The sequence below is a fragment of the Fukomys damarensis genome, unplaced genomic scaffold (genome assembly GCF_012274545.1).
Source record: "Fukomys damarensis isolate Sample0158 unplaced genomic scaffold, DMR_v1.0_HiC HiC_scaffold_39, whole genome shotgun sequence".
NCBI lineage: Eukaryota > Metazoa > Chordata > Mammalia > Rodentia > Bathyergidae > Fukomys > Fukomys damarensis.
In genome coordinates this window covers 23772572-23788742 of record NW_022900951.1, presented here as the reverse complement: position 1 = coordinate 23788742, position 16171 = coordinate 23772572, and the positions used below count along the sequence as shown (strand labels likewise).

Genomic DNA, 16171 nt, shown 5'->3' with positions numbered 1-16171 from the left:
TGAAGGCCAACACTGTTAAAGTTTTAGGAACTGTTATTGTTATCCAAAGGTATTTTCCTATGTGTGATGATGATGGGGGCAGGAAAAATAATTTACGAATCCACAAGCAAGTAGAAAAGACAAGAGTTTATTTAGAACAGAATATGATGGCAAGAGAGAGAGAGAGAGAGAGAGAGAGAGAGAGAGAGAGAGAGAGAGAGAGAGAGAGAAGGCAGGTTTCCAAGACAGGAACAGGCCATCAGAGAGAAAGACTGCAGTGTTTATATGGGTTTGAGGACATAGAAAAAGGATCTAGGCAGCAAATAGTATTACCTAAAGAATTTTTTTTTATCTGGATCATTCCTGACCTTGCAGCTCTTCAAGGAGCACTTATACTGAATTAAAACTTATATGTTTACAGTTGTAATTCTGGGTAGGCCACTCTCCTCTGGTGCATAGAGGTTTACCTTTAGTTAAGAAGATGATGAAGGTGTCTATGCATATCATTTAGAGATGGGTCCAACTCTTTGGGAAAAATGAATAGGCCTCACATTAGAGGTTCATTGCTCTTTAGGCTGGCTACCAAAAGATGCCTTTAACTAGATTTCCTTTATTAAACAGAGTTGGGGGTTAAGGATTTTAATTCTTTTCATTGACAATGGATGGCTACTCAAATGAGGTTCTATTTTGCTTGCAGATATGGTAATATTTATAACTTAACTTTCAATAAATAGCTTGCCACTGGATGGGGTCTGAGAAGTTTCCCCAGAGAAAAAATGAGGATCTCAATTCACCTCCCCCTAGGCAGGTTTTCCAGTCTCATGACTGAAAAAGAGTATCAGGGACCTTCAGTGACAAACATAAAGAGGTTTTATTTATCACAATTAAAGAAGTGCATACTCAGAGAAAATGAAGTGTGGATCCTTAAGAGAAAGAGGCACACTGTAGGTCTGGGGTTGTGAAAATATATGTAGTCTTAGAATTATACTTTAAAATGGGTGACCTATTTTCTCATATGGGAAAGAAAGGAGGAGACTGAGATAGAGGGGAGTGGGGAATGGAAGGGGTTGACAAGTTAAAATGTATAAATGTACCTGTACCAACTCCACACAAGGAGTGCAAACATATATTAATAAAATATTTTTTAAAGATGGGTAATCCAGGGAGTTTTAACTAAAAATATTCTCTGAAACTTTTGAATCTCTCGATCCCAAATTCAGGTTTGTGCCTTTTACCTTATCAACTAGGTTCATTTATGGAGTTATAGTATCTGTAAGAGACTTGGGTGTGTTGGGCATGGAAGAAGAATTTTTTTTTGAAAATCTAGGGAGTGAAGATATGATCAACAGATGTGGATTAACCTCAAGTAACTTTGTATCCTGAAATTGCAGTCTTGTTAAAATCATCATTTTAAAATTATGATTTTCGTTGTCTTCTATTTATTTTTATCTATTCTACCCCAGCTCAATTCCACATTAGAAGGCTATGAAATAAAAGCAAGAATATAAAAGAGAAGAAGAAATGAAGCAGTGCAGACCTGTGAGGAGTGCCTGAGCCGCGTGGAGCTAGGCTGCTTCCCCACCTGTACCACCCTGGAGCCTCTAAGTAGCACAGACTGGTGAGGAGTGGAGCAGGCGCCCACACATCACCCCAGTGCTTCTCTCCCCACTGCCTCTGGCCTCTTGGTTCTGCCAGTACCTGGATTTTCAACACAGAGGCACAGGGGGTCATAAAGGCCATTGTCCTGAGCTCCAGAAGATAGAGCAGAAGTGAAAAACTGAAAGGGGGCTTCTCAGGCTCCTTGATGGAAATTGAAGCCCCAGGAAAAGTGAAGAGAATCTCTGTAATAAAGGCACACCAGAACACCATGGAATCACCACTTCCCATCAGAAACTGAACTATCTTCAGGGGAAGGGCAGCTGGAACTTGCAGTAGAACCTTGCAGAGTTCAACCCTGTGAGAGGGCAAGACTGTGCAGCTAGAAATCAGCCTGAATCTCAGAGGTCTACTGTTGGCTTTCTGAGACTACATGACTTAGATCTACACACTGCTGCCCATGTTGTCTATTGTGACAGCAGAGATATACCTTGAAGGAGGCCATTCACTTTTATTTTTTATTTTTAAAATTATTATTTTTTCTTTTCCTCTATTTTTAATTTTTATTTTCCCACTCTTTTCAAATTCCTCCTTTCTTATTTCTTCTTTTTTTTCTCTTTTCTTTCTCTTTCCTACTGAATCTCTCACTCACCCACATTGCTTTTCATCTTGCTTTTAGTTCCTGTTCCTGCCCTAATTTGGATTACTTCTTTCCTTTTCTTCTCTCTTTTTCCTTCTCTCAATTGTCATTAGTTTCAGAGGAAAGTGAGTACAGTTTCTAGCTTCCCCATTACCTTTAGGTTGTTCTATTCTTGTCTTTGTTCTTTCATTCTGTCTTTTCCACTTGTCTTCAACAGTTTCCTAGAGTTTACATGATCTTTCTGTGTCCTCTGGCCTAGTTCTAACCTTCCACTATCCTTCTACCTATCTATCCCTCTCTTTCCAACTCCTTCAAAAATCCCAATCCTGAAGGGTTAAGTTGCTATATTCAAGAGTTTATTAAAAATAAACAAGGGCTGGGTATTTAGCTCAGTGGTTCCACAGCCTGCCTTTCAAGCTCAAGGGCCTGATTTTGATCCCCAGTACCCCCCCAAAAGAAAAACAAACAAACAAAAATATTTTGGGCTGGTCCTTGACTTTGATTTAATTCACACAGTTAAAGGTGATAGATTAAGAACTACCACATATTATCATTTTCTAAGCTGTGCTTGATGCTACTGTGCTGCTGAATATATTACTTGGGCTAAGGTGTTGTGATTGATCTCAACAGTTGTCCTTCCTGGTATTATGAAAATGAGAGTGTCTCCAAGTAATTAGAGACTCAAAACATAAAGACCAGCTATTTCTGCAAGATCAGAGTATTAACCCAAGAATTAAACTAAGGACGGTACCATCAACAAAAATAGAAATGAGTAAACATTTAAGCAAGGCACAAACACAGATTTTACGCTCACCAATGGGAAATTCTGTGGGAAACGAGCTAGAGAAATCAGACAGTCAACCACCAGGAAATCCTGAGCTGATGACACAGGAAATAACAAAACAGATGAATGAGGCTCTATAAAAATTCAAAACAGAAATAATTTCCCAGATAACTACAGATATGGTGAGAAGAATGAAAGACATGATTATAGAGTCTGGAACAGAAACATATTTTAAAAAGTGACTTCAGAACCATGATAGAAGCCATGAATGCCCAACATAGAAAAGAAATGGACACCATGAATGCCCAACGTAGGAAAGAAATGGAATCCATGAAACAGACTCAAATAGATTTCCAGAAGATTAAAAAAAAATCTATAGAGATCCAGGGATTTAGCTCAGTGGTGCCACCACCTGCCTCAGAAGCACAAGGTCCCAAATTCAATCCTCAGAAAGAAAAAAAAACCCTCTATTGAAAGCATACACAACAGATTGACCTAATCTGACCTAATCTGAAGACAAAATATCAGATATAGAAGACAGAATGGCAGTGACCATGAAAAGAGATCTCTTAAAAATAGTAAAGGACCATGTGAAATCAATCTAACAGCTCCTAGATGATGCAAAGAATAATATAAGACTAATAGGAGTCATGAAAAAGCAGGAGCAAGTACAAATGACATAAAAAAAACTGTTCATAGAATTAATGACAGAAAACTTTCGAAACAGAGAAAAAGAATTTGACATACAGATAAGTGAGGCATATAGCACAAAATACCATAAGGAGTTAGAGAAAAGAAACAAATCACATGCAAAGGAAAGCCCATCAGAATCACAGCAGACTTTTCAACACAAACCCTCAGGTGAAGGAGAGCCTGGAATGAGGTATTTCAAGCTCTAAAGGGAAACAGCCTCCAACCAAGATTGGTATCCTGCAAAACTATCTTTCAAAATTGATGGTGAAATAAGATACTCCCATGATAAAGGACACCTGAGAAACTTCACGAATATCAAACCAGCACTCCAAGCAATTCTAAGAGAAATCCTAGAAAAAGACAATGAAGGTCACAAATCCACGAGGTCCAACTGAGCAAATTCATTAGGCAAGGAAAGAAATTAAAGGGAGAGGGGGAAAAATTAAAAAGGGCCAACAGCAAGAAAATAACATGACAATGATATGTCAATACATATCAGTTATAACCAATAATGCTAATGCTTCCGTTCACCATTCAAAAGAAATAGACTGGCAGAATGAATTAAGAAGCAAAATCCAACAAAGAAATGCACTAAGTTCAAACAGAAACTCATAGACTGAAAGTAAAAGGATGGAAAATATTTCTCCATTTGACAGGAACCCAGAAAATAGCAGGGCTAGATATCTTATTTGCAGACAAAATAAATCTCAAACCAAAACTAAATAAGAGAGACAAAGAAAGTCACTTCATCCTTGTAAAGGGAACAATCCCAGAGAAAGAGATGACAATTGTAAATATATATGCACCAAATACTAATGCCCCAACACTACAAAACAAATATTAAAGGACATGAAAAACTATATAAGCTCTAATACAATTGTAGTGGGGGACCTGAATACCCCATTTTCACAAACAGACAGGTCACCTAGACAAAAAAAATCAACAACAAAATACTAGAACTGAAATAAGCTGTTGAACAAATGGACTTAATAAATGTCTAGAGAGTGTTCCATCCCACAAAATCAGAAGATACATTCTTTTCAGCTGCAAATGGGTCATTCTCCAAAATAGACCACAAACTAGCTCATAGAACATGCTTAAATAAATGTAAAGGAATTGAAGTGACCCCATGTATATTATCAGATCATAGTGCAACTAAATTGGAAAGCAATAGCATAAGAAACTGCAAAAACTGCACAAACACATGGAAATTGAAAAACACTCTTTTGAACAACTAATGGGTCACAGAAGAAATTAAAGAGACAATTAGATAGTGTTTACAAATAAATGATAACACCAGTACAACATACAGGTATCTATGGGAAACAATGAAAGCAGTTCTACAAGAGAAATTCATAGCAGTGGATGATCACATAGGAAAACAAAGTGAGCTCAAGTAAACATCTTAATGCTGAATCTTAAGCTCTTAGAAAAAGAAGATTCACACAAACCCAAAGCTCATACAAGGGACAAAATTATAAAGAACAGAGCAGGAATCAATGCAATGGAGACTAAGAGAACAATATAAAAAAATCAATGCATTGAAGATTTGGTTTTTCAAAAGAGTAAATGAAATCAATAAACCCTTAACAAACATCAAGAAAAGGAAAAAAATTTGCTCAAATCCATGCAATTAGGAATGAAAAAGGTAAAGTCACAAGATTCATCAGAAATCCAGAGGATCATCAGTAACTATTTTGAGAGCCTGTACTCTAATAAAATAGAAAACAGAAGAAATGGACAGATTCCTAGATACATATAAATTACCAAAATTGAATGACGAATATATAAAAATTATAAACACCCCAATTACAATCAATGAAATTGAAAACATAAATAAAACCTTACCAAGTAAGAATTCAGCCCAGCTGAATTCTACAAGACATTTAGAGAAGAACTATTGCCACTACTCTTTAAACTATTCAATGAAATTGAAAGGGAAGCAATACTTCCAAATTCATTCCTGTAAGCAAGTGTTACTTTGATTCTAAAACCAGGGAAAGACCCAACCAAAGAAGAAAACTATAGGCCTATCTCCCTAAGGAACATAGATGCAAAAATCCTCAATAAATTACTGGCAAACAAAGGGTCATCAAGAAGATCATACACCCTGACCAAGTTGGATTTATCCCAGGCATGCAAGGATGGTTCAACATATGCAAATCAATAAATGTAGTACACTACATTAATAGAGTCAAGGACAAAAACCATGTGATCATCACAATAGATGCAAAAAAGCATTCGAGAAAATTCAACACCCATTCCTGATTAAAAAACAAAACTGCAGAAAATCAGAATAGATTGTCTTTATCTCAACTTGATAAAGGCTATCTATGGAAAGGAAATAGCCAGCATTATACTAAATAGTCAAACACTGAAAACCTTCACACTAAAATTAGCAACAAGACAAGGATGTCCACTGTCACCACTCCTGCTCAATATAGTTCTGGAAACATAATCCAAAACAATTAGACAAGAGAAAGAAACAAAAGGAATAAAAATAGGAAAGAAAGAAGTTAAACTGTCATTGTTTACTGACCACATGATACTGTACATAGAAGACCCAAAAAACTCTGCCAAAAGACTTCTAGACTTAATTGACAGATCCAATAGAGTAGCTGGATACAAGGTAAACACTGAAAAATCAATAGTCTTCTTGTACAGAAATAACTGACTCATTGAGAGAGAAATTAGGATAATAATTTCTTTCATAGTAGCATCCAAAAAATGAGATATCTAGGAATCAATCCAATGAAGGAGGCAAAGACCTCTACATTGAAAGTTACAACGCATTGAAAAAAAGAGATGTAAGAAAATAGAAAGATATCCCTTCTTCCTGGGTAGGAATACTCATCATAGTGAAAATGGCCATACTTCCAAAACTGCTATATAGATTGAATGCAATCCCTATTTGAAATCCCAAGAGTATACATTACAGAGCTAGACAAAACAATCCAAAAATTCATTTGCAACCAGAAGACCTAGAGTAGCAAAAGCCATTGTAGGCAAAAGAGATATGGCAGGGGGTATCACAATCCCTAATTTGAAGCTATTCTAGAAAGCCACTGTGATAGAAACAGCATGGCTTTGGCAAAGAAACAGACCTAAGGATCAGTGGAGTAGACTAGAAGATGCAGAAACAACTCCAGCCATGCTCAGCTACCTCATCTTTGAGGTAGGAAAGATAGGCTGTTCAATAAATTGTGTTGGAAAACTGGATTTCAACCTGCCAAAGATTTAAACTAGACCCTTATCTTTCACCATGCACTAAACTATAATCGAAGTGGATTAAAGATCTAAATATAAAACAGAAACATTGGCAAAAAAAATTCACAAAAAAGAGATGGAGCCCAGTAACCTGGCCATTGTGTTTCCCCCAACTCTGGTTCAGACGTTGGAGGACACGACGCCCATGATCACACACACGTCAGACCAGTTCATAAGGCACAGAGATGCTGATACAGCACCATAACTTATTTTTTACAGAAGAAGGTGTTGAAGAGCCTTTTACCACAGTGCAGGAGGAAATCACAGTAGACTCCCAACCACTGCCCAACACAAATCAGTTACTTACCAACAATGGAAGGACAGGTGTGTCCCCGAGAGGTGAAGATTCAGCTACTAGTGACTCGACAAAATCTAAGGGCTCTTGGGGATCAGTATAGCAGGGAATCGCTTGTATCCTCCATCTTTGCATCTGCTAGTCGCAAGAAGAAAAAGCCAAAAGAAAAAGCCCAACCTAGCAGCTTGGAAGATGAATTGGACAGTGTATTTTTTTAAGAAGGAAAATATGGAACAGTGTCACAGTGATAATAGAGAAGAGTCCAAAAAAGAAAGTGAGACATCAGGCAGAAAACAAGATCATCATTGCCAAAGAAAGTAGTGCTAAGAAAGACACCAGCGTGTCAAAAGAAGAGAAGATGCCACCAGGAAGAGACAGCAGAAAAGCTATCACCCCCTCACAGCTCAGAGCTCAGCAGGTCACCCACACTGAGCTGTCACGTTGCCGCACTGAAAGAAATCCCCAGAGCCTTCCTGACACCGAAGTCCGGCCACTTGGACAAGACAGGGTCAGACTTCAGCACTCTGCTGAGCACCTCTTTCCAGGCTTCTCTGGCCAGGTTTTCCACTAAGAAATCAGCCAATCCAGAGAGCAAACACAGCAAGTTGCTGGCCTGTGTGGGCACCATCACCTCTGATTATTCTACCATGTCGCCTACTTCGTACGCGACCAGCAGGGACTCCAGCCGGCTGAGCCCCGAGGTGCAGTCTGTGACAGAAAGCAAGGGCAACGAAGTGGACCACAGAAGAGCGAGCTGGTGAGTGAGGGGCGGCCCATGGAGAGGACAATGAGAGCGAGTTCCCGGATTCCCCACAGCGCTGACTTCCAGCTGAGCGGCTGTTGCAGGGAAAACTACCAGAGGCCAAGACGAGCCGCAGGGACTCGGAAGCGATGCGAGCTGTATCCAGGGGAGTCTGATGTCCAGTCTGGAAAGCCCGAGGCAGCTCTTCATTTCACACAAACTCATCGAATGTGACACACTGTCCAGGAAAAGTTTGCCAGGTTCAAGTCAGATAGCGAGATAGCAAGTTCATTCTAGGCGAGAAAGAGATAACCCTTTCAATAACTAAAGTGTTCGGTGTCATGAAGAAAGGAAAATCAACTGGGAGTCTGCTACTGCTCACCAGAAATGAGGCAGAAAACCAAGAGCCCACCTGGAAAACAAAAACAGCAGATCAGTTAAAACTGAGACCCAGAGCCCCTGCTGATGATGTGTTTGGAGTAGGGAATCAAAAAACAAAATCCAAGACTGCTAAAAGGAAGAACGTCAAATGCAGGCACACGCTAGGGGGTCACAGAGATGCTATGAATTTCTGGAAGGTGCACGAACAGAGCAGCGAGAGAGATCCCAAACTTTCAGCTGTGAATCAGTTGAAACCGAAGTGCTGGACGCAGGACTTGTCCATGTCAGACTGGCTGGCCCGTGAGCGCCTGCGCACCAGTGCGTCTGACCTTAGCTGAGCGGGGACCCCCAGCAGAGTAGAAACGTTTAAGGCCTGTGCACCTTTGTCTTTTCAGTGCGACGCCGGCAGTTCCCCCAGCACCTTGGCATCCAGGCACCCACCACTGGACCCCTTCTTTCTACACCGCCACAGTCACCTGACCAAGTCCTCCGAGAAAGCTTCCAGAGCAGGAGCCACAATGACAGTTCCGCAGCCTACGCCTGTCACGCACAGTCTGAAGTCCGGGGCAGTCAGATGTAGTTTCTTCCCTGTCTAACCTGGGGCACGTCCACTCTGACAGACACAAGGCCAGTGTTACACGTTCCAGTAACTCTGTAAATATTTTCTTGTACAAGAATTGTTACTATGCAGCCTTCATTTGGGCTCGTTTCATCATTTTGCACTGTGAAATGGCTTTACAGTGCATGACTACAGCCAGAAGAACACATATATGTTTAAGAGTATATTGGATAGTTGTGTACAAATGAGCAAGGTCTCTGTTGCAATTTACCGCATAGTATATACCCCAACTTACTGAAGAAAATCGCTGGTATGGATGTGCAGCAAATCTGTTCTTTCGGCCTCATAACTAACAAAAGTGCCTCATTTTGAAAGTACATTTGATTTTTAGGGTGCCATATAGCTAAAATTAGATAACTTACATGGAATAAATGAATTCATTTTATTGGTAACAAATTTCATGTCATTTATCAGTTCTAACACAGGTGGATACAGAAGTTCCGTTCTTTAGTCATTCCAAGTGCATCTGTTTTATATTCAAACTTTTAATACAGTTTTTAAGTTGTGTGTGATTTTAATATTTAATCTTTCTGTAAAATACATAACAAATGAATGTATTATATGTGTATCTTTTCTTCAGATACCAGATTTGATTTGAATGTTGTAACGTAGGTGTGTAGATAATGGAGCCTGGATGGAACTGGCTTCTTTATGAGAAGAATATAATTCTGCGTGAGGACTTAATGACTCCAAACCTGTATCATGCCCGTGTGCATACCCGATTAAACACCGGAAATAAAAACTGTCTTGGTGACCTTTGAAAGAAACAAAAAAGAATCAACAACTGGTATCTCATCTTATCATGGGGTTTTATTAAATCAGCAGAAAAACTTGCTGAAATCAGTTTCAGCTTCTGCAGGTAGACTACAGAGAGAGAAGCTAGACTGAGAATAATACAATGACCATACGAATCTAACAGAGCAGTGAGGAACACAGGGATATGAAAGACCAGGGGAACCAGTTCCCCTCACCCACCTGACAGAATGCAAAGGAGATAAGAGTCAATCCCTAAGGACTCTTATCTAATCTATAAGGTGTGCGTGCGCACACACACACACACACACACACACACATCTACTCATACACACATTTATGTATGTTCTCAAAAATATCAGTATAGCATCACACTAGATACACACATGTATACATGTCCCATTTACTTAATCATTAAATCTAGCCTTAACCCTAAACCCTCCCACTTTCACCTACTTATTACAAAGGGACAAGAAGAAACCTAAGGGCATGAAGGAATGTAGACAGACATGTCTAGATTAGGATCAAAGACAGTCAAGAGAACACATCAGATAGGGACAAGTGCCTATCTGGGAGATGGGAAGACACTAACCCTAAATAAAAGGAGCCAGGAATAAGAGTTCCTGAATAGCTCTGATGCTCCCTGCCACCACACCGTAGCTGTCTATCCTCTGTCTTTTCCATTTTTCCCCCAAATAAACCATATAATCTTTTGTTATATTAAACTTTGCCCCCCACCCTTTAAGTTCTTTTCTGTTGCCAGCTTTAAGATGACTGGGAACTGCATTTTCAACAGAGCAGTAGCATTTGCAAGACATGGCATGGTGAGCTGTCCACCCTTGGATGGAACACTATCACTAACACAATCATTGCTTCCTATAAGCTCAAAGAAATCTTTTTTTTTTCCTGCAACTGTAACGAGGAACCAAATCAATGACACTTGCTTTTGCCTCCTTTTGAGGATTTCACAGAAATGTGACACTGAGCTATTAAGCAGATTCATCACTCACATTGCTACAGCCTTATTCAAGTTCTGTTTGCTACAAAAATTTGAACTGTTTATCACAATTTACACATCTTTCTAATCTCATTTGAAGTGAGTGATTACTCCATCTTTTCTCTTCTCCCTTTGCAAAGAAGATCTTCTTCATACCCTTTTGCTGTTGGGAGATGATCACTCAGTCACACACATATATATGGTGGGGGAGAACCACTGACTCAGTTGTGATCGTGTGACATTTAGCAACACTTACTACTCATATTGTAAGACATCATTCACTTATCAAGTTAAAATTTATTAGAAACAATTGCTTGTTTTATGGAACACTTGCACAACAAGTTACAACCCAAGGCTTACCTGTATGTTTCCTGTACATCATGATTACATTTTGTATGGGAATTTGATACAGGTACATAATATATATTAATTTTTCATCATGCCTTGCCCCTCCCCCTATCCATAGCAGCAGTAACCACATCCATACCTCATTTAGAAAGAATCAGCAACATTTTCGCTACTGAGTTTTAGGATGCTGGAGTCTCCTTCTAAAAGTATTTTCAAGTTATTTCTTCACCAAACACAGAATTAGTCAAGACTAGAGCAAGAAGTAGTCAGATTTTACATTTACTAAAGGTAATAACAGAAAAGAAAATAAAGATCTGAAGGGGAAATTCAGGCCAACTAAAAGTATCAGAAAAGAGAAACAACCAGCAAACCAAAGTGTGTCACTATAAGAGTTAACAGTGGCATCCAATTTGACAGTGACTGTCTTTTGTGTCACTCCTCAAGCTAAGGTCAGGTCTAGGCTCTCCCATCAGAAACCTGCTTAAGTTCTTACAAGAAGAGTGGAATATAGCACTCTCTGCTTCCAAGTGCAGGACTTTGGGAAATGTTCTGAACGTGTGTTCTATAATGCTCTGATAAACTGGTCACTCCCACTAACCCAGCAGTTTGCCATGCCCTAATTTGCCTCAGTTTTAGTTGATAGTTGGTAATATCTTCTAACATAAAACTTACATTCCAGTTTCTCTCTGTTCAGATCAAAACAATGAGGAGTAACCCAGATAGATTTCTAAAAAAAAACTATGGATTCATATAGAAATAGCAACTGTATTAAACTTTATGTATTTAAGGAAAGGTTAAAGGGCATATAACAAGGAAGACAGGAAGGAATACAGGGTGTTATTCATACTGAAGAATCTGATCACAGTAGTACTCCTTGATAACATCTGAAATTCTTATTTGCCACTAATTTTACAAGATACTCATTTTTTTCACATTAAAATTTCCCCAAAATAGACAATTGCCTTATAATAAACACCATTTCACCATTTTCACATTTATTTAGGAAGCATGTCTTTGAAATTGGTGGTAAGACATTTTAATAAAATAAAGCACATTTGGAGATATTTTTATTTATTGCCTACTACCTTATTTATCAACAAGAAGCCTAGATAAAATTATAGATTAATTTGAAATGTTCCTATAGGGAATAAATTAATTTGTTTAATGCCCTACTGGCTTTTCACTTATTATAGCATTAAGAGAAACCATTTTATTCTGTTATATTTGTTTGCTTCCATTAAAGTAAATTGGATAAAAACTAAAGAAATAAAACTTTTAACATATGGAATAAGCAGTGGAATTTTGTCTAACAACATGGGAGTTTGGCTACACTGGTTGTAGTTTTTTGTTTTGCATTCTATGTCTTAGGCCATCTATGGTATCAGGCATATGTTAGTATAGTAGTTTAGTTTAGTTGTTCTGATAACACACTCAAAGTATACTAACTGTAGTGTCCAGTACAAGGTAATAGGCCGGCATTACAAACTAATTTAAGCAGCTTCTTTATTAAGTAGCCAATTTATCCTAATATTTTTATAAAGGATACAAGTCGGGATGTAGAGAGATGAGGGCTCTTCCACCAGGAAAGACCCTTATCCAGGGAACACTAAATTAGGTGACAGTTCTAACAGGCTCTTTCTACTGCTAGACCCCTCAACAAGACCTGAAGAAAAACATACAAGATAATCAGTTTTCTTTTAAACTCATTTCCTATGAAACAAGCCCTTTTATGAACTCTGACTATACATGTATAAGCAAGAAGGAAAAAACAGTTTAGATTTTTAAATCATAATCTCTTTGCAATAGACATCTATCATGAGCATTTACCTCTTATTATTTTGAATAAGACTCTCATAACTTCCTCCTTTGGTTTGTACTTCATTCTTCACCATTTGTGCAACAATGAACCTAATTTGTATAAAAGTAATGGTTTCATAAATTGGAGGTCCTAAGATCTAATACTGTAAGGGGTAAGTCCTATAATGAGAGTCTTATTGTCTTTTTCTCTTGCAGTAGAGTCTTGCTAATCTGTGATCCCATTTAGGAGACAGAAATTTGTGCTCTCTGTTTTTACTGCATAGACTTATAGTCTTATATCTCTTCTACTTTTTCCCTGGTTGTAGGGTAGATTTGGCAAACAATAAGACTCATAAAAACCTAAGACTCCCTCAGCCACATAAAAATGATAAGTGTGGCTGCTGCTCTAAAGTCTGGGAGGAGAGATTTCACTGGAGAAGTCTGGCCTGATTTCCCTTCTATGCACATGTGAGGGAATGGTGAAATTGCTCTGTCTTTATTTCTTTTGTGATTCTATACTCTGCTGGTGAGGGGGCAATTTTAGCTCTTGATCTTCTACTATCCATCTTGGAAGACGGATGAGACTTATGGCTCTTGGGCAAAATTTTCCATTAATTCCTTGCAAACATTGTGATGACAAACATATTTCACTACTAAGGACTCTTAACCCCAACATTATCCTGCCACTTTTTTTCTTTTCTTTGTCATATTTTGGAGTTGTGTTTTATTAAAGACCAGAGAGACTCACTCTGACAAAATTCTCAGTCCCAATCATCTGTGTTCTTATAGCTATGGTAGTGAGGATTGGGAAATAAGAAATAGCACCCTCTTCTTTTCTCATTCCTACCCCTCAGGAATGCCATTTGTGTAGGAAGGACTTACTGGTTTTTAAAATGGGGTTATCAGTGAGATTCCACCTCACCCCAGAAAGAATGGCTGCTACCAAGAATTCAACCAATAACAAATGTTGGTGCGGTTGTGGGGAGAAAGGAACCCTTCTCCATTGTTGGTGGAAGTGCAGACTGGTGCAACCACGGTAGAAATCAATATGGAGATACCTCAAAAAGCTAGGATTAGAAGTCCTATTTGACCCAGCTATTCCCCTACTGGGTACCTTCCCAAAAGATTTCAAAGAATCATACCACAGAGATATATGCTCACCCATGTTATAGCAGCACAGTTTGTAATAGCTAAAACTTGGAAACAGCCTAATTGGCCATCAACTGGAGATTGGATAAACATGAGTTTTAAAAAAATAAAATGGAGTACTACTCAGCCATAAACAATGAGAAATTAAAAAAAAAGAACAGGAAACTAGAGACATTTATAGCTAAGTGGATGCATATTGAGTACAGCCTCTTAAGTGAAATTAATAGGACATACATGTGTAAATACCAAATAGTTTCTCTGTTGTGATTAAAAAAAAGTATAAGTAAGGATCAAAATGTATAATTGATATTGTATAATAGGAAAAAAGGTCTAAAGGTGTAGGGTAAGTGGAAGGGGTAGGGAAAAGGTAAGAAGGAAAAAGAAAAAATAAGAGAAAAGAAAAAAAAATGGAGACAAAGTCTTTGTAAATAGGGAAGGGTAGAGGGGGTAAAGGGGGGCCAGGGGAATGGGGAAAATATAAGAACCAAGATATGCCATATAAAGGTACAAGATCCCAATGCTGAATGTAACTGTACTGTATACCTAAAATGTACCAATAAAGAAGAAAAATAAAATGGGGTTATCACATCTAAAGGAGTAGTGGAAGTGGGGAGGGTATGGGAAAGGAAAGAAGGGAAAAGAAAAAACACGAGAAAAGGAAAATATCGAAAAAAAGTCTTTGTAAATAAGGAAGTGTGGAGGGGGTGAAGGGAGGGCAGGGGTATGGGGAAAAATGAGAACCAAGATACATCATGTAAAGGTACAATTTCCCAATGATGAATGTAACTGTACCATATACCTAAAATGTAAAAACAAGCTTAATGAAAAAAATGGGGTTATCACAGCACAGATAATGACTTTAGTAGAACAGAAAGCAGTTTTTAGAGATCCTTATCAGTTGAAGACAGTTTTAAATAAGACAAACATTAAGGGAAACCAGGAACTGCCTTGGCACAATTTCTCTCTGGAGAATTTCTCCAGGCTGACAAATGATGTTAGGGATAGAAGTTTCCACCTCCAATAATATGAGACAAGGGAATGGGAGAAAAAGAAATGCGCAGATGCTGGTAAGAGTGGACATTCTGCCCCTGGCTACTTCCTTGAACAACACCAGAGGCTGCCATTGGCCCTGGAGGGATCTAAGCTGAGGGGAGTTCCAATGCTAGGTGACTCAAGTAAGCAGGTGAGTGGGACACATTTCCTTGTTTTTCAAAATGGGAAATACAAGGTTGGATTACCACATTTCTTTAAAATGCCCACTAAAACACTGGGACTCCTTTGACCCTCATATTTAAAAAGAACATTACCTAATCATTTCTACACTCATACTTGGCCTAAGGACCCCCTGGGAATTGTGCAAAGTGGTTGCTAAAGAAAAATATAAATTATAAGACTACACTTTTAACAGGTCTGCCGCATTGGAAACATTTACATTAAGAAAAATTTTTAAAATATGTGATTGTCAAAAGAGTGCTTTTCCCATAATGATCCTAATACAGAAACTTCAGGGGGAAAAATAAAGTGGAAGGGACCTGTATTGCGGTAGAAACTGCTACAAAGATGACATAGGGTATTTCTTAAAAGAGTCCTTGATCTTACCAATGTAAAACTGTTTTTCTCTCCCTTTCTGATTCTTATTGGTGTTAATTTTTAAAAAGATATTTCCGTTATAATTCACCTAAAACATACTATAATACCAATATGGAAGGTCCTAAATTGTGTTTTTATGCCAATAACCCTAAAATTATAAAAGCTTACCATAATTCAACGTGCCAATACAGTTAGAGGACGCCCTGATAAAACAATAGTTTTACGCAGTCTACAGGTTTTTGTGCCTGTTGTTCTGCTGGTTAATTTGTTTTAATAAGCAGTTCTAATTCCTGAAGCTGTGTCATTATAGTTTTTTGAGGTCATATCAATGTTACATTTTATTTTACTTTTTCCCTTGTAAACTTCTGCCTCTTTTGAGGTCTTTCATAAAAACTAATTGTATAAGTTTTGGAAGGTAGCCAAAATCACTTAAAACATTACTAGACAAGGCTTGATATGCTGACGGCTTACATGTGACTTTGAAATCTAAAAGCCTTAAAGTTTGGTAACCTAAAGTGTATGTATGATATAGGGATGAATA

At 38.2% G+C, this 16171-nt stretch overlaps 1 pseudogene; it reads left to right on the top strand.

Annotated features, from left to right (window-relative positions):
• The first annotated feature begins 7011 nt into the window (after positions 1 to 7011).
• On the top strand, positions 7012 to 8957 carry LOC104854689 (annotated as a pseudogene).
• The last annotated feature ends 7214 nt before the right edge of the window (positions 8958 to 16171 follow it).